Raw genomic sequence first — 23,669 nt, 5'->3', positions numbered from 1 at the left:
TTAGAGAGTCAGTGCAGACTCAATGGGCCGAATGGCCTCTTCTACACAGTAGAGAGTCTATGAATGAACTCGATGGATGTTTTGAACAATTCTGGTCGCCATTACTGACACAAGTAGTGGGATTCCCCACGTCCCTCTAGAGAGTGTTTTTCGGTGGCAAACCAGCTTTCCATTGGCTGGCAGTGGGATCTTCCAATTTCAATGATGTCAATGGCATTTTGCGTTGTTCACCAGCCCTATCGCTGGGGGCCCGTTACAGGAGGTCACCATCACTGGGACCAGAAGATTCAACCAGCAGAAAGGGCTGGAAAATCTGACCCTATTTTGGATTTAATGAATTAATTAATTGAATTTCAACTTCCCAATTGCCAAGGTGGGATTTGAACCTCAATGCCAAACATTACTGCATTCAGCAAAATCAACTAAGCTATCATACCCCCCAAAAAATCGAGGCAGAGTGTTGGAATGAGGAATGTCACACTGGACCTACGCCTGCCCTCCCACAAATTAACCCCCAGCCTTAAAATCGTTAATGGTGACACAACCAGTATTTCATCTAGAATGAGATAGAGAACCTGTTAAAGTCGTGTGACAACAATAATCTCTCCCTCAATGTCAACAAAATGAAGGAGATTGTCATCGACTCCAGGAAGCGTAAAGGAGAACATGCCCCTGTCTACATCAATGGGGACGGAGTAGAAAGGGTCGAGAGCTTCAAGTTTTTAGGTGTCCAGATCACCAACAACCTGCCCTGGTCCCTCCCCATGCCAACACTATAGTTAGGAAAGCCCACCAATGCCTCTACTTTCACAGAAGACTAAGAAAATTTGGCATGTCAGCTATGACTCTCACCAGCTTTTACAGATGCATCATAGAAAGCATTCTTTCTGGTTGCCCAAGGCCACGAAGAACTACAAAAGGCTGTGAATGTAGCCCAATCCATCATGCAAACCAGCATCCTATCCATTGACTCTATCTATACGTCCCGCTGCCTCAGCAAAGCAGCCAGCATAATTAAGGACCCCATAAATCCCAGACATTCTCTCTTCCACCTTCTTCCATCAGGAAAAAGATACAAAAGTCTGAGGTCACGTACCAATTGACTCAAGAACAGCTTCTTCCCTGTTGCTGTCAGACTTTTGAATGGACTTACCTTGCATTAAGTTGATCTTTCTTTACACTTTAGCTATGGTTGTAACACTACATTCTGCACTCTCTCATTTCCTTCTCTATGACTAGTATGTTTTATCTGTAAAGTGCACAAGAAACAATATTTTTCACTGTATGCTAATGCATGTGGCAATATAAATCAAATCAAATCAAAATTTCAAACTGTGCTTGGCAGTTAACTGTCAGTTACCGTCAGCTAGTACATTCTCCATGGCAGTGCCTCTCCCAAGCAGGTCCAATTTTCCACCATGGATTTGTTACTTTCCCTTACATTATATCCTTGCGAATGTAACAAAGGGAAGCAGTGATCTTGTGGTACTGTTGCTGAACTAGTAATCCACAGATCCAGAGTAATACTCTGGGGACCTGAGTTCAAATCCCATCACAGCAGTTAGTGAAATTTGAGTTCAATAATGAAAATCTGGAATTAAAAGTCTAACGATGACTATGAAACCATCGTCGATTGTTGTAAAGACCCATCTAGTTCACCAGTGCCCTTTAGGGAGAGAAGTCTGCCGTCTGGCCCACAGGCGATTCCAGATCCACAGCAATGTGGTTGACTCTTAAAATATCCTCAGGGAATGGACAAAAAACACAGATCCAGCCAGCAGCACCCATATCTCAGCTGGAATTTTACCATCCCGCCTGCCACAGAATTGGAGTGGGTGAGGGCTGGACCATAGAAATGTCCGTTAACCTTGGGGGTGGGATTTCACAGTTTCGGGATGAGCGAGGCCGTAAAACCGCCAGCCTACGAATGAATAAAACAAAAGAATGTCCTGATGAGTGCAAGACAAAAAGCTTCAGCAAAACATATATTGTTTGTCTGCAAAGCCGATGAAGTTCATGATTCAATTAATAAAAATATCATTAAACCTAAAACAAATGAGTGAGATAGGACAAATATCCTGAGATTCTCAGAATTATTGTTCTTAAATTCCGCGCATAAAGTGTCTGAGTGATTTTAACTACTACAAACAAAACTGTTTGTAAAGTTAATTCACTTTGGCATTGGAATTTTTCCATGTCCATTTTCATGGAGCCTGCCTTCCATCAGGTAATCCCTTGCTGATGTGGGTAACATATTGCCAGAATGTGTTCTTAATGCACAGAAGCCGCACTGTATCTATAAAATCCATATATAAGATTTCAACCTCTGCTTCACCCCACTCCCTCCAACAACCATCCCCTCACCCCCAGCCTTCCATTGCCCACTTCCACTCCATAATTGGTGACAGAGCTGTAACTCTGTTCTTTGACCTCACCACCTGTCCGTCTCTCCCTTGTCAAGAGCCTCCTCAAACCCTAGCTCATTTTAGAGTCATAAAGTCATAAGGATTTACAATATGGAAACAGGTCCTTCGGCCCAACTTGTCCATGCTACCCTTCTTTTTTAAACTACTAAGCCTTACCCGCATATGGCCCATATCCCTCTATACTCATCTTACCCATGTAACTGTTTAAATGCTTTTTAAAAGACAAAATTGTACCCGCCTCTACTACTACCTCTGGCAGCTTATTCCAGGCACTCACTATCCTCTGTGCAAAATAATTGCGCCTCTGGACCCTGTTGTATTGGGGAGATTTACAGAGCAAAGAGATCTAGGGACACAGGGTCATAGTTCCTTGAAAGTGGAGTCACAGGTGGATCGAGTGGTGAAGAAGGCATTAAGCATGCTTGGTTTCTCCATTCTCACCTTAAACCTATGCCCTCTAGTTTTAGATTCCCCTATCTTTGGGAAAAGATATTGACTATCTATGCCTCTCATTATTAGACCTCTATAAGATCATCTCTCAGTTATTACGCTCCAGAGAACAAAATCCCAATCTATCTAGCTTTTCATATAATAGAGTGATCAGAACTGTACGCGGTATTCCAAGTGTGGCCATACCAATATCTTGTACAACTTCAACAAGACACCCCAACCCCTGCATTCAATGTTCTGACCAATGAAACAATGAAACCAAGCATGCTTAATGCCTTTTTCACCACTCGATCCACCTGTGACTCCACTTTCAAGGAGCTATGAACCTGTGCCCCTAGACCTCTTTGATCTGTAACTCTCCCCAACACCCTACCATTAACTGAGTAAGTCCTACCCTACCAAAATGCATTTATTTGAATTAAATTCCATCTGCCATTCATCAGCCCACAGGCCCAATTGATCAAGATCCCATTGCAATCCGGGATAACCTTCTTCACTGTCCACTATGCCACCAATCTTGGTGTCATCTGCAAACTTACTAACCATGCCTGCTATATTCTCATCCAAATCGTTCATATAAATGACAAATAACAGTGGACCCAGCACTGATCCTGAGGGACACCGCTGGTCACAGGCCTCCAGTTTGAAAAACAACTCTCTACAACCACCGTCTGGCTTCTGTCATCAAGCCAATTTTGTATCCATTTAGATACCTCACCCTGGATTCTGTGAGATTTAATCTTATGCAACAACCTACCACGCGGTAGGTTCTTCAAGATTCAAGGTTTCTTCTATTCCTTGCCATTCAATCCTTCTGTGGTGAAACATGACCATTATTTTAATTGTAATTTCAAGGTTCTTTTCATTCATTCGTGCCCATCCCTAGTTGCCCTTGTTCAGAAGCAGTTGAAAGTCAACCACACTGCTGTGGTGGTGTGATAGCAATTTTCCATTTTACTCAAGACCATCCACTTCCTGTGAATACAAACTCCTGGGGCCAGCCACAACATGGCAGAGCTCGCAGTTTGAACTAAAGAGTTGGATGGCAAGGTGGTACAGTGGTTATTTTTTAAAATTCATTTGTAGGACTTGGGCGTCGTTGGCAGCACAAGCATTTATTGCCCATTCATAGTTTCCCTTGTTCAGAGGGTAGTTGAGAGTCAACCATATTGCTGTGGCTCTGGAGTTACACATAGGCCAGACCAGGTAAGGATGGCAGATTTCCTTTCCTGGAGGACATCAGTGAAAAAGATGGATTTTTTTTGACAGTCAACAATGGTTTCATAATCATCAGTAGATTCTCAATTCTAGGCATATCTTTTACTGAATTCAAATTCCACAGCTGTCGTGGTGAGATTCGAACCCGGAACCTCAGAACATTAGATGAATTTCTGGATTAATAATCTAATGATAACACCATTGGGCCAATGCCTTCTCCTTTGACACTGTTGCCTCACAAAGCCAGGACCTGGGTTCAATTCCTAGCTTGGGTCACTGTGTGCAGTCTCCACATTCTCCCTGTGTCTGCGTGGGTTTTCTCTGGGTGCTCCAGATTCCTCCCACAGTCCAAAGATATGCGGGTTAGGTGGATTGGCCACGCTAAATTGATCCCTCGTGTCAGATGGATAACTATGTAGGATTAAGGGGATAGGGCCTGGGTGGGACGGGTGTCAGTGCAGGCTTGATGAGCCAAATGGCCTCCTTCTGCACTGTGGGAATTCTATGATTCTAGATAAAGTTTTTAAAGTTTATTTATTAATGCCACAAGTAGGCTTACATTAACACTACAAATGAAGTTATTGCGAAAATCCTCTGGTCCCTACACTCCGGCGACCATTCAGGTACACTGAGGGAAAATTTAGCATGGCCAATGCATCTAATCAGCATGTCTTTCAGACTGTGGGAGGAAACAAGAGCACCCGGAGGAAATCCATACAGACACGGGGAGAACGTGTTAGACTCTGCACACACAGTGACCTAAGTCGGGAATCGAACCTGGATCCCTGGTGCTGTGGGGCAGCAGTGCCAACCATTATGCCGCCCTGGATGCATGGCAAACATTTGGGTGGAGTGCTTGCTGTGTAATATTTAGATGTGCTTTGTCTTAAAGGTATAGTAGTAGAAATGCATCATAATAAGCGCATGCTTATCATGAAACCTGGGACTCATTCCGATCTTGGCTGTGACTCAATGACAGAATAAGATCCTGATGTGCAAACCTGGAACAGAGTTGACGTTGAACAAGTTGAAGCTCTTGCAGGGTTTGTTCATAAACAGCCATGAAGCAAAATCAATATTTGTCTCTGATAATTATTTTAGTTTTTCAATGTTTCTATTACCTGAGTTGTAGCTCTCTGTGTAATTCGATCCCATGCAAACTGACCCCCCCCCCCGCAAGATTTTTGGATTTGGGCCCGATTTTAACTCACTCCAAACCCATTTGCTCTGACAGAGTTAAAATCAGGCCCATGTGTTTCAGAATCAATGTCTGCTTGTTCACACTGCTTGTGGTTCCATCCCATACCATCGCTCCCAGCAGGTAGCTGGTGATGATAGGACGCTGGTATGTGTTGCGGTTGCTCTTGGGGGACCCGGAGGTCTTTGCACCAGCACGATCAAATTCAAAGAACAAAAAGAACAGTACAGCACAGGAACAGGCCCTTCGACCCTCCTGCGCCGATCGTGATGTCTGCTTACACTAAAACCGTACGCACTTACCGAGTCCGTATTCTCCCATTCCCATCCTATTCATGTATTTGTCTAGTTGGTTGTTAATCGTACCTGCTCTCACTTCTCCCTGGGCCGTGCGTTCTAGAGATTCACCACCCTCCGTGTAAAAAACTCGCACATATAATCCCTACAGTGCAGAAGGAGGCCAACTGGCCCATCAAGTTTGTACTGACAACAATCTCACCCAGCCCAAAACCCCATGTATTTACTCTGCCAGCCCCCACTGACACTAAGGGGCAATTTAGCATGAGTGATCAACCTAATCTTTGGACCGTGGAAGGAAACCCATGCAGACACGGGGAGAACATGCAAACTCCACACAGTAAATCATCTCCTCTAAACATTTCCCCAAGCACTTAAAATCTACGTCCTCTAGTACTTGACTTTTCTACCCTATGAAAGAGCATCTGACTATCCACTCTGTCCATACCAGTCATAAAGCTTTGGAATTGTGGCCACATTGACGTCAGAGTTGGAGATACAAAGCTTAGGATGTTCATAGAAACTGAGAAAGGTTTGGAAGAGGGTATGATGAGGGGATATTGGGAAGTTAGAATAGGATTCCTCCAGTGCAGAAGGAGGCCATTTGGCCCATCGAGCCTGCACCGATTCCTTGACAGAATATTTTAACCAGGCCATCTCCCCCACCCCATTCCCATAATCCCACACCCTTACCATAGCCAATCCACCTGACCTGTAAATCTTTGGAGAGTGGGGGTGAAACCGGAGCACCCTAAGGAAATCCACACAGACATGGGAAGAACGTGTAAACTCCACACAAACAGTTAACCCAAGGCCAGAGTTGAACCCGGGTCCTTGGCACTGTGAGTCAGCAGTGCTAACCACTGTGCTACCGTGCTGCCCTATGGGTTGATGGACAGTTATGGTGTCAGGAAGAAAGAGAGTGAACTAGGGGAAGGAAGAAAGTATTAATTTAGTTGTTAGCGGAATTGCATATGAACAACTTTAAAACAATTCAAAAGATTTAGCAACAAGGGATTGCATATATATTCATGATATTCTACAAGACCCCATTTGCTCTGTGAGGCAGCTTAATGAAGACCCTGGCCAAAACCCACCGCCAGTGAGATTGGAAAATTTGCCGCTCAGCCAAATCTCTGTTCACTGCAGCAAAACCAGAGAATCCCACTTGTGAGTGAGGTTTTGATTTGATTTCATAGAATCATAGAACCCTACAGTGCAGAAAGTGGTCCTTCGGCCCATCGAGTCTGCACCGACCACAATCCCTACCCCATATCCCTGCACATTTTACCCACTAACCCCTCTAACCTATGCATCCCAGGACACTAAGAGGCAATTTTAACATGGCCAATCAACCTAACCCGCACATCTTTGGATTGTGGGAGGAAACCCATGCAGACATGAGGAGAATATGCAAACTCCACACAGACAGTGACCCGGGCTGGGAATTGAACCCACGTCCCTGGAGTTGTGAAGAAGCAGTGCTAACCACTGTGCTACCGTGCCACCGATTTATTATTGTCACATGTGTTAACATACAGTGAAAAGTATTATTTCTTGCGTACTATACGGACAAAGCATGCTGATCATAGAGAAGGAATCGAGAGAGTGCAGAATGTAGTGTTACAGTCATAGCAAGGGTGTAGAGAAAGATAAACTTAATGCAAGGTAGGTCCATTCAAAGCCTGACGGCAACAGGGAAGAAGCTGGTTTTGATTTGGTTGGTACGTGACCTCAAACTTCTATATCTTTTTCCCAATGGAAGAGAGTGGAAGAGAGAATGTCTGGGTGCGTGGAATCCTTAATTATGCTGGCTGCTTTCCTGAGACAGCGAGAAGAGTAGACAGAGTCAATGGATGGGAGGTTGGTTTGAGTGATGGATTGGGCTACATTCATGACCTTTCGTAGTTTCTTGCGGTCTTGGGCAGAGCAGGAACCATACCAAGCTGTGATACAACCAGAAAGAATGCTTTCTATGGTGCATTTGTAAAAATTGCTGAGAGTCATAGTTGACATGCCAAAGTCTAAAATTTTCCTTAGAGAAAATAGAGGCATTTGAGGGCTTTCTTATCTATAGCATTGGCCTGGGGGGAGAATCTAAGGTTCTAGCCCTCAATCAACATCACTAAAAACAAATTATTTGGCCATTAACACATTGCTGTTGTCAGGTGTACAAGTTAGCTCCTGTGTTTCCTACATTACAGCAGTGAGTAAACTTTAAATAAAAACCCTCCTGAGTGGTTATGAAAAATTTGGGAAGTCTTGATGTTGCGAAAGGCACAGTCCCCTTCTTTATTTCTCTATACCTGTCCTTTCTTCTTGAATTCTCTGCCCAAAGGCAGGTTCAACCTGATCACCATCACGTGTAGGGTAACATTGGAGCTGGAGTAGGCCATTCAGCTCCTTAAGCCTGCTCTGCCACTCAATCCAATCATGGCTGATCATTGACCTCACCGTCATTTTTCTGCATTATCCCCATATCCCCTGATGTTATTAACACCTAGAAATCTCTCAATCTCTATCTTGAGCACTCTTAATGACTGAGGTCCCACGGTCCCAGATCCAGCCCCACTAGCACAGGGTCAGATCCTGTGCAGTTGGTACCAATCTGATCCACACTGGACACACAGCCAACTGGCCACTGAAGAGTCCAAACTGCTGCAGCAACATAAACTTTTTCATGCTTGATCCACTCTGCAGCTATCAACAGTGATGGAAGAGGCTCCAATTTCATTCCATCACACGACTGACCAGCAATCAAGGGGAGGCAAAAGCCTAGTGGATTTGTCAGTGGACTATTAACTCTGAAATGTTCTGGGGACCTGGGAATCCCACCGAGATAGATGGTGAAATTTGAATTTAATAAAAAAAAAACAAAGCTGGGATTAAGAAGCTATTGATGGCCATGAAATTATTGTCGATTGTCAGTAAAACCCCCCTGGTTCAGTAATGTCCTTCAGGGAAGGAAGTCTGTTGTCCTTACCTGGTCTGGCCTACATGTGGCTCCAGGCCCATAGCAATGTGGTTGATTCTCAGCTGCCCTCTGAAATGGCCTTGCAAGCCACTCAGTTGTCAAGAAGGCAGCTCACACCACATTCTCAAGGACAACTAGGGATGGGCAATAAATATTGACCAGCCAGTGATGCCCATGTCCCATGAATGAATAAAAAAAGTCTCTCGCACTCTTACCGCCTGCCATTAACATACATGAAAAGAATTTATAGCTTGATACTCCATTCATTTGGCCAGATTATTAACACACTTTTCTTGGTCATCAAGTCCTGGTGTGGGTTTCGAACTCATTCTTTCCGGTTCAGAGGCGAGGACGCATCCACCACACAAAGAAACCTCCACCAACCTGACCTTTACGCAAAATTGATACATTGGGTGGGATTTTATGGCCTCGTTCGTCCCAAAATCGTAAAATCCTGCCCAAGGTTAACAGGTCCACCCACTGCCCGTCCCTCACCTTCTCCAATGGCAGGTAGAATTCCGGCCATTGTGTTCCCTGCAGTTCCCACATTCTGTTCTTTTGATGATCGCATGAAATCAGAGACTAGATATTCAAGAGGCAGCTAGATATAGCACGTGGGGCGAATGGGATCAAAAGTTAAGGGGAGAAAGCAGTAAAATAAAATGTATTTATTAGTCACAAGTAAGGCTTACATTAATACTGCAAAGAAGTTACTGTGAAATTCCTGAGTAAAGCAAGGTTAGGCTATTGAATTGGACGATCAGCCATGATCATAATGAATGGTGGAGTAGGCTCAAAGGGCCAAATGGCCTCCTCCTGCTCCTATCTTCTATGTTTCTATGTAACTGAGCACATTTTCTTTAAGCTATCTCTGATGCAGAGGCATCACAATGTTCTTTCAGCCACAGGTAACTACTCAGCCCAAGCTTTGGATACGGATGTTCCAGGACTCCGTCCAAGGCAGCTGCTAACCGGCTAACACAGGAATTCCCTTTAGTACGACGCTTGCCGAAATCGCATATTATTGTCAGCAGTGGAGCGTCAGAAATTATTTAAAGATGTGTTTCATATTCCAGCAAGAGATGCAGAATAAACAGAATGTCTCACCAGTGATTTCAAGACATTTCCGCACCTCAGTCCTGAATTGCCTCCCATGAGAAGCGTGCAAATTCAAATTTCCGCCCCAGTTGAGACTTTCTACACTGTAACTAAGAGGAGAAATTTTTTTTACGAATCTCCTGTGGCATTTTTAACAGATGGTCTGGAGAATAGTTTTGGGATTTAACCGCCATCGTGGACTATCCCTTTTACCAACACCAGGTTAAAGTCCAACAGGTTTATTTGGAATCACGAGCTTTCAGAGCACTGCTCCTTCATCGTGTCTCCTCCACATCGTACAAAGAACAAAGAACAAAGAAAATTACAGCACAGGAACAGAGCCTATGAGTGTCAAGTCTGCACAGACCTTGCTGCCTGACTAAACTAAAACTCCCCAAAGGAACAGGGCTACCATTGACATGATGTGGAGCTGCCAGCGTTGGACTGGGATAAACACAGTAAGAAGTCCAGGTTAAAGTCCAATAGGTTTATTTGGTAGCAAACACCACTAGCTTTCGGAGTGCCGCCCCTTCTTCAGGTGAATGGGAGCTCTGTTCACAAACAGGGCATATAAAGACACAAACTCGATTTATAGAATAATGATTGAAATCTGAGTCTTTACAGCTAATCAAGTCTTAAAGGTACAGACAATGTGAGTGGAGAGAGTATCAGGTTGAAAAGATGTGTATTGACTCCAGACAGGACAGTTAGTGAGATTTTGCAAGTCCAGGCAAATTGTGGGGGTTACAGATAGTGTGACATGAACCCAAGATCCCGGCTGAAGTTGTCCTCATGTGTGCGAAACTTGCTATCAGTCTCTGCTCAGCGACGCTGCACTGTCGTGTGTCATGAGAACGCTTGGAGAACGCTCACTCAAAAATCAGAGGCCGAATGCCCATGACTGCTGAAGTGTGCCCCAACAAGAAGAGAACAATTTTGCCTGGCGATTGTCGAGCAGTGTTCATTCATCCATTGTCATAGTGTCTGCATGGTCTCGTCATTGTACCATGCCTCAGGACATCCTTTCCTGCAGGGTATCAGGCAGACAACATTGGCCGAGTTGCAACAGTATGTACCATGTACCTGGTGGAGGGTATTCTCATGTGAGATGATGGCATCTGTGTTGATGATTTGGCACATCTTGCAGAGGTTGCTATGGCAGGATTGTGTGGTGTTGTGGTCACTGTTCTCCTGAAGGCTGGATAGTTTGCTACGGACAATGGTCTGTTTGAGGTTGTGTGATTGTTTGAAGGCAAGAAGTGGGGGTATGGGGATGGCCTTGGCGAGGTGTTCATCTTCATCAATGACATGTTGAAGGCTCCAGAGAAGATGGCGTAGCCTCTCCACTCCGAGGGAGTACTGGACGACGAAGGGTACTCTGTCCACCATGTCCCATGTTTGTCTTCTGAGGAGGTCGGTGCGGTTTTTGGGAACAGTATATGGCGCTTGACTCATCAATTGACAGTTCCAAGCGATAAACCTCATTTTTTGAAGTAGATACAATAGTGAAAATGTCTTGACAAATGCATGAGTAGGATGGGAATGGAGGGATATGGTGCCCGGAAAGGTTGGGGTTTCAGTTCAGTCAGGCAGCATGGTTGATACAGGCTTGGAGGGCTGAAGGGCCTGTTCCTGTGCTGTAATTTTCTTTGTTCTTTGCTCTTTGAGTGGCTATCCATCTCCTTTCCCTTCTGAAACATGAAAGGTTTTTTTTTACTCTCAATCCCCATCACCAACTGCATCTCCACATCCCTGTACTCCTTGAAGACAAAAAACCCACCCTTTTGACCAAGCTCTTTATCAGCCATTCCCAAGATATTCTTCTTCCTCTCAGTGGTGAGCTTTGCCCAAGTTCTTCTGGTAGATACTTCAACGTGAAGATGAAGAGCTTGGTCAAAGGGGTGGGTTTTTTTGTTTTCAAGGAGTTTAGAGATGAGGAGTTGCAGTTGGAGATGGGGATTGGGAGTAAAAAAACCTTTCATAAAACCTGGAGAAGTTGGTGTGAGGCGAGTAACACAATCCGCGCCCACCTCCGCACTGCTTCCCCCTTTACCAAGGCCCCAGAATGGCCACGAGCAGGACTGTGCCCAAAACGGTCACGATGGATGTTTAAATGCATTTGCATGCATTTAAATTGAATTACTGGGCTGCACGCTCAATCTTACCGGCACTTCCCCCTTTACCACCGTGTTCGCCTGTCCAGAATAGGCATGAAACAGACATGCTCTACAAAAGTCCGATTCAGGCACTCCAGCTAGGGAGGTGGGAAGTGCCGAGTGTCCGACAGCTCTCTGCTTGAGATTATTCTGTAAACTATGTGTGTCTTTATACGCCCCTGTTTGTGATCAGAACTCCCCACTCATCTTATGAAGGAGCAGCGCTCCGAAAGCTAGTGGCGTTTACTACTAAATAAACCTATTGGACTTTAACCTGGACCATCCACTCTGCCTGAGATCAGTGAGGTGGAAGGAGGGGTCTGCTGCCACTCTGCTTGACATCAGTGAGAGGGAAGTGGGGGTCCGCTGCCACTCTGCCTGTGATCAGTGAGGGGAAGGGGAGGTCCGCTGCCATTCTGCCTGAGGTCAGTGAGGGGGAAGGATGAGAGTCCGTTGCCACGGTAGCTGACGGGATTTCAAGTCAGTTAATAATTTCTGGAACTGATAAAGCCTGCCAGTGATGGTGACCATCAGAACCACCACTTTTTTTTTGTTGGTGTTTAAAACCCCTTTGGTTCACTCATGCCCTTTCGGGAAAGAAATCTGCCGTCCTTACCTGGTCTGGCCTACATGTGACTCCAGAGGCACAGCAATGTGGTTGATTCTTTTACTGCCCTCTGAAGTGGCTCCAGCAAGCCACTCAGTACAAGGCCAATTAGGAATGGGCAACAAATGTTGTGTCTTATCACACTGCATGGAAGAAGATAGAAAGTGTGACCAAAGGCTGGGTGGAAGAAGCAAGTCTTAAGGAGTGTCACAAAGTAGGAGAGAGAAATGGTGTGACAGAGAGAGCTGATAATGACAAATAACAACTATTAATTGACAATCTACCGTACTCAAGTGATAGATTGCACCATAGTCCCAGTCAGTTACTCAATTACCCTTAGTGAGCAGTATCAGCTACGTTACACTGTCTAATTTGTGCTTAATTATAAAGATTTTTCAGAGCATAACTCCTCAATAAAATGTTAAAGTTTACTTATTAGTCACACTGCAATGAGATTACTGTGTAAATCCGCCTGTTCGGGTGCAGTGAAGGAGAATTAAGCATGGCCAATGCATCTAATCAGCACGCCTTTCGGATAATGGGGTGAAACCAGAGAATCCGGAGGAAACCCATGCAGACACAGGGAGAACGTGCAAACTCCACACAGACAGTGACACAAGCCAGGAATTGAACCCAGGTCCCTGGCACTGTGAGACAGCACTGCTAACCACTGTGCCACCCCACTACTGAACACATTGGATGAAGCGAGTGTTGTGAAAAGCAATCCAATCTGCTTTTCATTTCAGGGTTGAGGAAGTCAATTGACAGATGTTGGGAAAGGTTTCGTGGCCAGAACCAAGAACCCCTTATTTCTGTGAAAGCTGGAAGTCTATTTTAAGTCGCGTTCCCCTGCCTGAAGTTGGATAATCTCAGTGCACTTCGTGGGGTAGACCTGCTCAATGCAAGGCAGCTGCATTCTGGTTACAATCAAGATACTGACTTCAAAGCTTGAAGCTTGGAAAGTTGTCAATGGTTCAAAACTCAAAACACTACGTAATAATGTCTGGGAATATCAAGTGACGCCCATAGGAAACAGTTTACATAAAACTCATGCCTAGAACTGTTCTATATACAACAGAGAAGAGAAGACTGAATGGGCAGCATGATAGATTATGAAAGGGTTTTATGGAGCAGACATAGAGAAGATGTTGCCACTTCATAGGATCGTAGATTCATAGGATTTACGACACGGAGGCAGGCCCTTCAGTCCAAACTGGTCCATGCCAGGGAGCAGCACAGTGGTTAGCATTACTGCCTCGTAGCGCCAGGACCCGGGTTCGACTCCCGGCTTGGGTTACTGTGTGGAGATTGCATGTTCTCTCAGTGTCTATGTGGGTTTCCTCTGGCTGCTCCGGTTTCCTCCCACACTCCAAAGAATTTAGCATGGCCATGCTAAATTGACCCCTAGTGCCAGGGGATTAGCAGGGTAAATGCATGGGGTTACAGGGATAGGGCCTGAGTGGGATTGTGGTCGGTGTAGACTCAATGGGATGAATGGCCTCCTTCTGCACTGTAGGAATTCTATGACTGAACAAGCCAACTAAAAAGTCTGTCTAAACTAACCCCATTTGGCCCATATCCCTCTAAACCTTTCGTATCTATCCAAATGCCTTTTAAATATTATCAATGTCCCTGCCTCAACCACTTCCTCCGCCAGCTCATTCCACACACGTACCACCTTCTGTGTAAAAAAGTTGCCTATTAGGTTCCCATTAATTCTTTCCCCTCTTAACTTAAACCTACGCCCTCTAGTTTTTGATTCCCCATACTTGGGAAAAAGACTGAGTGCATTCACCCTATCCATGCCTCTCATGATCTTATACACCTCTATAAGATCACCCCTCAGTCCCCAACACTCCAAAGAAAAAAGTCCTAGCCTGTCCAATCTCTCCCTATAACTCAGTCTCTTAAGTCCTGGCAATGTGAATCTTGCAGAGAACAAACACAAATATAAGATACTTACGTATATACCCAAAGATTATACAAAGGATTTGCAAAGATAGGAAGGGCATGGAAGGACTTGAAAACAAAGATAAGTGCTGGACCAAGAGTCAATGTAAGTCAAGGAGCAGAGAGCTAGGGCTCTTTGGCCTCACGTGCCCCAATGGTAGGAAGGACTATTACTTACGGGGCGAAAAACTGCAGCAGGCAACGGTGCAGAGAGACCTCGGGGTCCTTGTGCATGAGTCGCAAAAACCCAGCTTGCAGGTGCAGCAGGTGGTCAGGAAGGCGAATGGGATGCTGGCCTTCATAGCGAGGGGGATTGAATATAAAAGTAGGGAGGTCTTGCTGCAACTGTATAGGGCATTGGTGAGGCCGCAGCTGGAGTACTGTGTGCAGTTTTGGGCGCCGCACCTGCGCAAAGATATTTTGGCCTTGGAGGGAGTGCAGAGGAGGTTTACTAGGCTGATACCGGAGTTGAGGGGGTTGAACTATGAGGAGAGGCTGAATAAACTGGGCTTGTACTCGTTAGAGTTTAGAAGAATGAGGGGAGATCTCATTGAGACGTATAAGATGATGAATGGGATGGATAGGATAGAGGTGGAAAGACTCTTCCCGCTCAAAAAAGACAGTAGGACTAGGGGGCACAGCCTCAAGATAAAAGGGGGGCGGTTTAGAACGGAGTTGAGGAGGAACTTCTTCACTCAAAGGGTGGTGAATCTCTGGAATTCTCTGCCCGTTGAAGTGGTGGAGGCTGCCTCGCTAAATATTTTTAAGACGCGGGTTGATGGGTTTTTGATAAGAGAGGGGATTAAGGGTTATGGGGAGAGGGTGGGAAAGTGGAACTGAGCAGCGACAGATCAGCCATGATCTTATTGAATGGCGGGGCAGGCTCGAAGGGCTAGATGGCCTACTCCTGCTCCTATTTCTTATGTTCTTATGTTCTTAAGACTGGAAATTCCCATCCAAACTCAACAGACCCTTGAATAGGCCGCGTTTTCTGTCTCGCTCATTACGATTCCTGCAGAGGGAGAATTTCAGCTGTAATAACATGACCTCGTACGAGTTAGGATATCAAAAGCAGAGTTTTGAATGAGTTTGCATTTATAGAGGCTGGAGATTGGGAGACCGGCCAGGTGAGAACTGGGAATACTGAAGGTAACAACGGACTGGATGAGGGTTATTTCAAGAGCAGGTACGCTGAGGAGGAACCAGGATCAGGCAGTGTGGAAGTATGATTCTGAATGGGATGGGAAAGTGACGGGAGCTGAGAGGACAAATACTGAATGGAACCAGTTGCTCAGATAATTGTGAGAATATGGGATATTTTGCCACAAGGAAGTAAATCAAGCAAAGGTCATCGCATTGGATATCATCGAATCATAGAATCCCTACAGTGCAACAGGAGGCCATTCAGCCCATCAAGCCAACCACCCAGGCCCTATCCCCATAACCCTATTTACTCAACCTAGTCCTCCTGACAGTAAGAGGTAATTTAGCATGGCCAATCCACTTAACCCGCACATCTTTGGACTGTGGGAGGAAACCGGAGCATCCAGAGGAAACCCAGGCGGACATGGGGAAGCCATGCAAACTCCACACAGACAAGCTGCGAATCGAACCCGGGTCCTTGTGAGGCAGTAACACCACTGTAGCACCATGTTGCCCATAGGAAAACAACCTTTTGTCTTTACTTGGTCTGTATCCTTCTATTTCACCGCCTTCCATCTTTTAAGAGAAAATTGGATCTCTTTGGATTTCTCTACTGGAGACAACACAGACATGCAGAACCAGAGAACTCTAGAAAAGTTACAGCATGGAAGGAGGCCATTCATCCCATCTGGTCCATGCCAGCCCAAGGAAATCTGGGTGCCCTTTCTAATTCCTGCACCCAGTCCAAAGCTCTGTAGCTTAAAGCACCTAAAGTGCAGATCCAGGTACTTTTTAAAAGAGTTTAGGGTCTCTGCCTCCGCCACCAACTCGGGCAGCGAATTCCAGACAGCAACCACCCGCTGTGTAAAGCATTCTTCCTCATGTCCTCTCTGCACCTACTGCCACTTATCTTGAATCAATGTCCCTTTGTTCTGGAATTTCACGTAAACTGGGATTTTCACTCCCCACTCTCATCTCCTTCCCCTGCATGTTTTGCAATGGCAGAGGCAGCCAGTCTTTGGTCAGCGACAGGATCTTCTGGACCCGCTGCTGTCAACAGGTTTTGCCATTGTTCACACCCTCTGCCCCAGGTAACCCACAATGGGCGGGGGTCACTGTCAGAAGCACTGGAAAATCCCAATGGACTGTTTCTGTGCTGAATTCGTGTGGTAACACAGATAATAAGGTACATAGGGAATGGAACAGGCCATTCAGCCCCTTATGCCCAGCACTTTACTCCAATGAAATTTGGCATATGACAGCCAATTTTCACGCAGTACGATCCCACAAATAGCATTGCGATAATAACCAGCTAACCTATCTTATAAGGACTTCTTGACCACAGCACTGGGGAGGACTCTTCTTCACAATAGTGTTATAGAACCATAGAACACTACAGTACAGAAACAGGCCCTTTGGCCCCTCTTAGTTGTGCCAAACCATTTTTCTACCTAGTCCCACTGACCTGCACCTGGACCATTACCATTGATCAGAAATTAGCCATATAAATACTGTGGCTACCAGAGCAGGTCAGAGGGTAAGAATTCTACACTGAGGAACTCACCTCCTAATTCCCCAATGCCTGTCCACCATCTGCAAGGCACAAGTCAGAAGTATGATGGAATACTTCCCACTTGCCAGGAAAGTGGTTGGCCCTCTCATCCAGGCGGCTAAGAGGGGATCTTATTGAAACATATAAGATGATTAGAGGTTTAGATAGGGTGGATAGTGATAGCCTTTTTCCTCGGATGGAGAAAGCTAGCACGAGGGGGCATGGCTTTAAATTAAGGGGGGGTAGCTACAGGACGGATGTCAGGGGTAGGTTCTTTACCCAGCGGGTGGTGAAGGATTGGAATGCCCTGCCTGCTGCAGTTGTAAATGCGTCTAGTTTGGGGGCGTTTAAGAGATCTCTGGATAGGTTTATGGACGAAAAGGGATTGGTATAGGCTAGTGGGTCATTGTTTTTATAACTGGTCGGCGCAACATCGTGGGCCGAAGGGCCTGTTCTGCGCTGTAATGTTCTATGTTCTATGTTCTATGTTCTATGTACGTGTCCAAGTTTTTCTTAAACGTTAAAAATGAGCCCGCATTTACCACTTTACCTGGCAGCTCATTCCACACTCCCACCACTCTGTGTGAGGAAGTCCCCCCAATATTCCCTTTAAACTTTTCCCCCTTCACCCTTAACCCATGTCCTCTAGTTTTTTTCTCCCCTAGCCTCAGTGGAAAAAGCCTGCTTGCATTCAGTCTATCTATACCCATCATAATTTTATACACCTCTATCAAATCTCCCCTCATTCTTCTACGCTCCAGGGAATAAAGTCCTAACCTATTCAATCTCTCTCTGTAACTCAGTTTCTCAAGTGCCGGCAACATCCTTGTAAACTTTCTCTGCACTCTTTCAACTTTATTAATATCCTTCCTGTAATTAATTAGGTGACCAAAGCTGCACACAATACTCTAATTTCAGCCTCACCAACATCTTATACAACGTCACCAAAACATTCCAACTCTTATACTCAATATTTTGATTCATAAAGGCCAATGTTCCAAAGGCACTCTTTACGATGCTATCTACCTGTGACGCCACTTTTAGGGAATTATGTATCTGTATTACCAAATCCCTTTGTTCTACTACACTCTTCAGTGTCCTACCATTTACCATATATGTTCTACCTTGGTTTGTCCTTCCAAAGTTCAATACCTCACACTTGTCTGCATTAAACTCTATCTGCCATTTTTCTAGTTGGTCCAAATCCCTCTGCAAGTTTTGAAAACCTTCCTCACTGTCCACTATACCTCCAATCTTTGTATCATCAGCAAATTTGCTGATTCAATTTACCACATTATCATCCAGATCATTGATAAAGATGACAAACAACAATGGACCCAGCACTGATTCCTGTGACACACCATTCACCAGTAGTCCCAGGCTTCCACTCAGAGAAGCAATCCTCCACTACCACTCGCTGGTATCTCCATCTCAGAGTGCAGAATGGGCCTTGATTTTACATTTCTTCCATTTTATGCCATCATCTTGTGGACGGCACAGTTGCTTCACAGCTCCAGGGACCTGGCTTCCATTCATGGCTTGGGTCGCTGTCTGTACAGAATTCACATGTTCTTCCCGTGTCTGCGTGGGTTTTCTCCAGGTGCCTGATTTCCTCCCACAGGCCAAAGATGCTCTGGTTAACTTAATTAGCCATGCTAAATTGTGCCTTGGTGTCCCGGGATGTATAGGTTAGAGGAATTAACAGGGTGTCTATGTGGGATTAAGGGGATAGGGCTTGAGTGAGATTGTTGTTGATGCAGACTTGATGGGCTGAATGGCCTACTTCTGCACTCTTGGGATTCTATAGTTCAATCTACTGAGACATTAAATAAAAGATCATCTGCCTTAAATGGGCGGCACAGTGGTTAACACTGCTGCCTCACAACGACAGGGAAACAGGTTCAATTCCGGCTTTGGGTTTAATTTCTGTGTAAAGCCTGCACGTTCTGCTTGTGTCTGTGTGGGTTTCCTCTGGGTGCTCTGGTTTCCTCCCACAGTCCAAGGATGTGCTGGTTAGATGGATTGGCCACGCTAAATTGCCCCTTTTGTGTCCCAAGGTGTGTAGGTTAAGGGATTAGCAGGGTAAATACGCCAGGTTACAGGGAAGGGTCTGGGTAAGAACGTCTATCGGAGAATTGGCGCTGACTTGATGGGCCACTTTCTGCACTGTAAGAATTCTGTGGTTCAAACATTGGAAAAATATCACCATTCCTTCACTGCCATTGGGTTCAAATCAGGAACTCCCTCCCTAACAGCAGTGTGCAGTTGTTAATTATGCATGATATTATTAACTAAAAATTGAAGAGGTAGGTTTTTAGCTTGTTGTTGTGTTTAAATCTCCACCTGTTACTTATATCGTCTAGTTCTCAATTTAGTCGAAATCAATAAGGAAATCCAGTTGTTCATCATTACGGCCAGACAATCCCTAAAGGCCAGTTTATAGCTGCGAGGGACCCAGTGGAAAATCATCGACATAGTCTCACTTCACACTCTACCATTCCTGAGAATTTAAGAGATTATCGTAAACATACATTCTTTCTTTATAGCCCAATAATTAACAGCAACTATCCAACGGGCTGAGCTGTCAGTTACAGCTCACTCAACAGCACTCTAATCTTTCTGTCAGGAGGTTCTGGCTTCAAATCCCACTCTCAGCTTTAAGAAGAAAACTCAATGCAGACACTCAGGTGTAGTGCTAAGAGACTTAAAAAAATTATTAATGGGACGTGGGTGTTTGTAACCATGCCAGCATTTATTGCCCATCCCTAATTTCTCTTGAGAAGGTAAGCTGCAGTACCTGAGGTGTAGGTACACCCACAGTGCTGTTAGGAAAGGAGTTTCTGGATTTTGACCCAATGACAAATAAGGAATGATGATATATTTCCAATTCAGGATGGTGTATGACTTGGAGGGCAGCTTCTAGATGGTAGTGTTCCCATGTATCTGCTGCCTTTGTCCTTTGATGTGGTAGAGGTCACAGGTTTGGAAGATGCTGTCAAAGGAGTCTTGATGAATTTCAGACGTACATCTTGCAGATAGTACACACCATTGCTACTATAGATCAGTGGTGGATGTAGTGAATGTTTGTAGATGGGGTGCTAATCAAGAAAGCTGTTTTGTTCTGGATGGTGTCAAGTTCCTTAAGTTTTGTTAGAGTTGCACCTATCCAGGCGAGTGGGAAGTATTCCATCATACTTCTGACTTGTGCCTTGCAGATGGTGGACAGGCTTTGGGGAGTTAGGAGGTCAGTTCCTCGGTGTAGAATTCCTACCCTCTGACCTGCTCTGGTAGCCACAGTATTTATAAAGCTAGTTTCTGATCAATGGTAAACTCCAAGACTCAGCAATGGTAATGCCTTTGAATGTCAAGGAGCGATAGTTAGATTCTGTCTTGTTGAAGATGGCCATTGCACTTATGTGGTATGAATATTACTTGCAACCTGTTACTCCAAGCCTAGATGTAATCCAGGTCTTGGTGCATTTGGACATGGATTGCTTCAGTATCTGAGGAGTCACGAATGGTGCTGAACATCGTTCAGTCGTCGGTGAACATTCCCACTTCTGATCTTACGATGGAAGGAATGTCATTGATGAAGCCGCTGGAAGTGGTTGGGCCTTGGACACTACCCTGAGGGATTCCTGCAGTGATGTCCTGGAGCTGAGATGATTCACCTCCAATCACCGCAACCATCTTCCCTTGTGGAAACCAGCAAAGAGTTTTTCCCTCTGATTTCCATTGACTCCAGTTTTACTAGGGCTCCTTGATGCCGTTCTCGGTCAAATGTGGTCTTGATACGATGGGCAGTCACTCTCACTTCACCATCAGCCCCTCTGTCCATGTTTTAACCCCACTGTAATGAGGCCAGGCGCTGAGTGATCCTGGCAGAACACAAACTGACCATCACTGATCTGGCTTTTCCTAAGCAAGTGTTGCTTGGTAGCACTGTCGATGACCCCTTCCATCATTTTACCGATGATCGAGAGTAGACTGATGAGTGGTAATGGCTGGGTTGGATTTATCTTGCTTATCGTGTACAGGGCATACCTGGGCAATTTTTTACATTGCTGGATAGATGCCAGTGTTGTAGCTGTATTGGAACAGCTCAGCTAGGGGCATGGAAAGTTCTGGAACACATCACTCCTTAACATTTGCTTAATCTCCCCCACTATCAACATCCTGGGGATTACCATCAACCAGGAGCTGAAGTGGATTAGCCACATATGCACACTGGCTACATGAGCCAGACAGAGGCTCATGTGCTGAGTAACTCACCTCCTGATTCTTCAAATCTTGTCGTATTACTGCCCCTGGGAGCTTGCTGTGGACAAATTGGCTGTCATGTTTTACTACAGTGACTGTATTTTAAAAAGTACTTCATTGGCTGTAGTGTGCTTTGAGATGCCTGGTTGTTGTGAAAGGTGCTATACAAATGCACGTCCGTCTTTTTATTTCCCAGCTCCATTACTGGAAACCTGCTGCGACTGAGATGAGAGTAGACAGTTATCTACTAATAGAGGTTGGAAACTCATAAGAACATAAGAACATAAGAAATAGGAGCAGGAGTCGGCCAACTAGCCCTTCAAGCCTGTCCCGCCATTCAATAAGATCATGGCTGATCTGTTGTGGCTCAGTTCCACATTCCCGCCATCTCCCCATAACCCTTAATCCCCTCGCTTATCAAAAACCCATCAACCCGCGTCTTAAAAATATTGATGCATCTTAAAAATATTGATGGGACCCATCATCCTGACAGTGATTTAAGAAATGGCAATCAAAATAATCCAGGAGAAAATGCATTTTATCTAAAACGCCTGAGATTATGTTGCTATTTAACTTACTGTTCAATTCTGCCAACTAAAACACAAGCCTGAGTTTAACTGGGTGCTGCAGCCCATACCCCCTCACCCACTGCAACTAGAAAGATCCCCTCACACCAGGATGGCTGCCGTGCAGCCATTTAACAATCAATGACTATTAATTGAGTTCAGGTAGACTTCTGCCCCTCAGAGACAGGATGTCTCACCTCAGAAAACTGCCAGCCAGAGACCAGTCCCCCCTCTGCTGCTGTCAGCGCCACTGGGAGCGGTGGCCACTGCCAGTACTGCAGGAGGCCGAGAGGAGTTCTCTACTCGGAGTGGGCGGTAGGTGTGCACCCTCAGTGGGCTCAAGCTGCCAGGCCCCGGTGAGGGGAGCAAGAGGGCAACGGGAAAAGTTAGGATTGGAAGGGATCAGAAGGGAGTCTTAGGGTTATATTTTGAAGGGGGAACTTTCCAAAGGGCCTGGAGGGCCCGTTCAGGAGGAATCCTCCCTGTGCCAACCACCAGGCTGGCTGCTCAGGGAAACCAGTTCAATCTTGATGGCAGCGGGATGAGGCCTTTAAACGGAAATTAATTGCTCATGGGCAGCACGGTTGCACAGGTGGTTAACACTGCTGCCTCACTGTGCCTGGGACCCGGGTTCAATTCCTGGCTTGGGTCATTGTCGATGTGGGGATTGCACATTCTCCCTGTGTCTGTGTGGGTTTTATCCGGATGCTTCGGTTTCCTTGCACAGTCCAAAGATGTGCCAGTTGGGTGCATTGGCCATGCTAGATTCTCCCTTAGCGTCCCCAAAGAATGTCGGTTAGATGGATTAGCCATGATAACTGTGTGGGATCACAACGATAGTGCGGGATATGGGGGCCTGGGTAAGATACTCTGTCTGAGAGACAGTGCAGACTCCATGGGCCGAATTGCCTCCTTCTGCACTGTTGGGCTTCGATAGTCATGGAACAGCCTCAATTGATCTGCTTGCAGATGGGTTGCCCAACGTCCTTCCCCCAACCACTGGCACAATTGCAGTGAGGTAGGGTCAGGCAGCAGGCAAGTCACTCACTGGATTTGATATGCCCTCTGTGCTTGAACCCAGTGGTGCGAAGGCCCTCGGATATCATAGAATCCTACAGTGGGGAAGAGGCCATTCAGCCCACAATCCTGCCCAGCCCTATCCCCCATAACCCAACATATTTAAAGGGAAGTCGTGTCTGACAAATTTACTGGAGTTCTATGAGGATGTGTCTAGGGCGGTGGATAGAGGAGAGCTGGTGGATGTGGTCTTTCTGGATTTTCAGAAGGCATTTGGTATGGTGCCACACAAGAGGTTATTGCAGAAGGTCAGGGGACATGGAGTTGGGGGTAGGGTGTTAGCGTGGATAGAGGACTGGTTGTCAAATAGGAGGCAGAGAGTGGGGGTCAACGGGTGCTATTCGGATTGGCGGATGGTGACTAGTGGAGTGCCCCAGGGGTCGGTGCTGGGGCCTCAGCTATTTACCATTTATATAGATGATCTGGAGGAGGGAACTGAGTGTAGGGTGTCGAAATTTGCTGATGACACCAAGATTGGTGGAACGGCAAATTGTGCGGAGGGTGTGGAGAGTCTACAGAAGGATTTAGATAGGCTGGGCGAATGGGCCAGGAAATGGCAAATGGAATTTAATGTTGGCAAGTGCGAGGTGGTCCACTTTGGTAGGAATAATGGTAGGAAGGATTATGACTTACGTGGCGAAAAACTGCAGCAGGCGACGGTGCAGACGGACCTCGGGGTCCTTGTGCAGTCGCAAAAA

This window comes from Carcharhinus amblyrhynchos, chromosome 10, assembly GCF_965287045.1.
Source record: "Carcharhinus amblyrhynchos chromosome 10, sCarAmb.v2.hapA, whole genome shotgun sequence".
In the NCBI taxonomy this organism is placed as follows: Eukaryota; Metazoa; Chordata; class Chondrichthyes; order Carcharhiniformes; family Carcharhinidae; genus Carcharhinus; species Carcharhinus amblyrhynchos.
The sequence above is the reverse complement of the archived record's forward strand: the minus strand, read 5'-3'. Positions refer to the sequence as shown.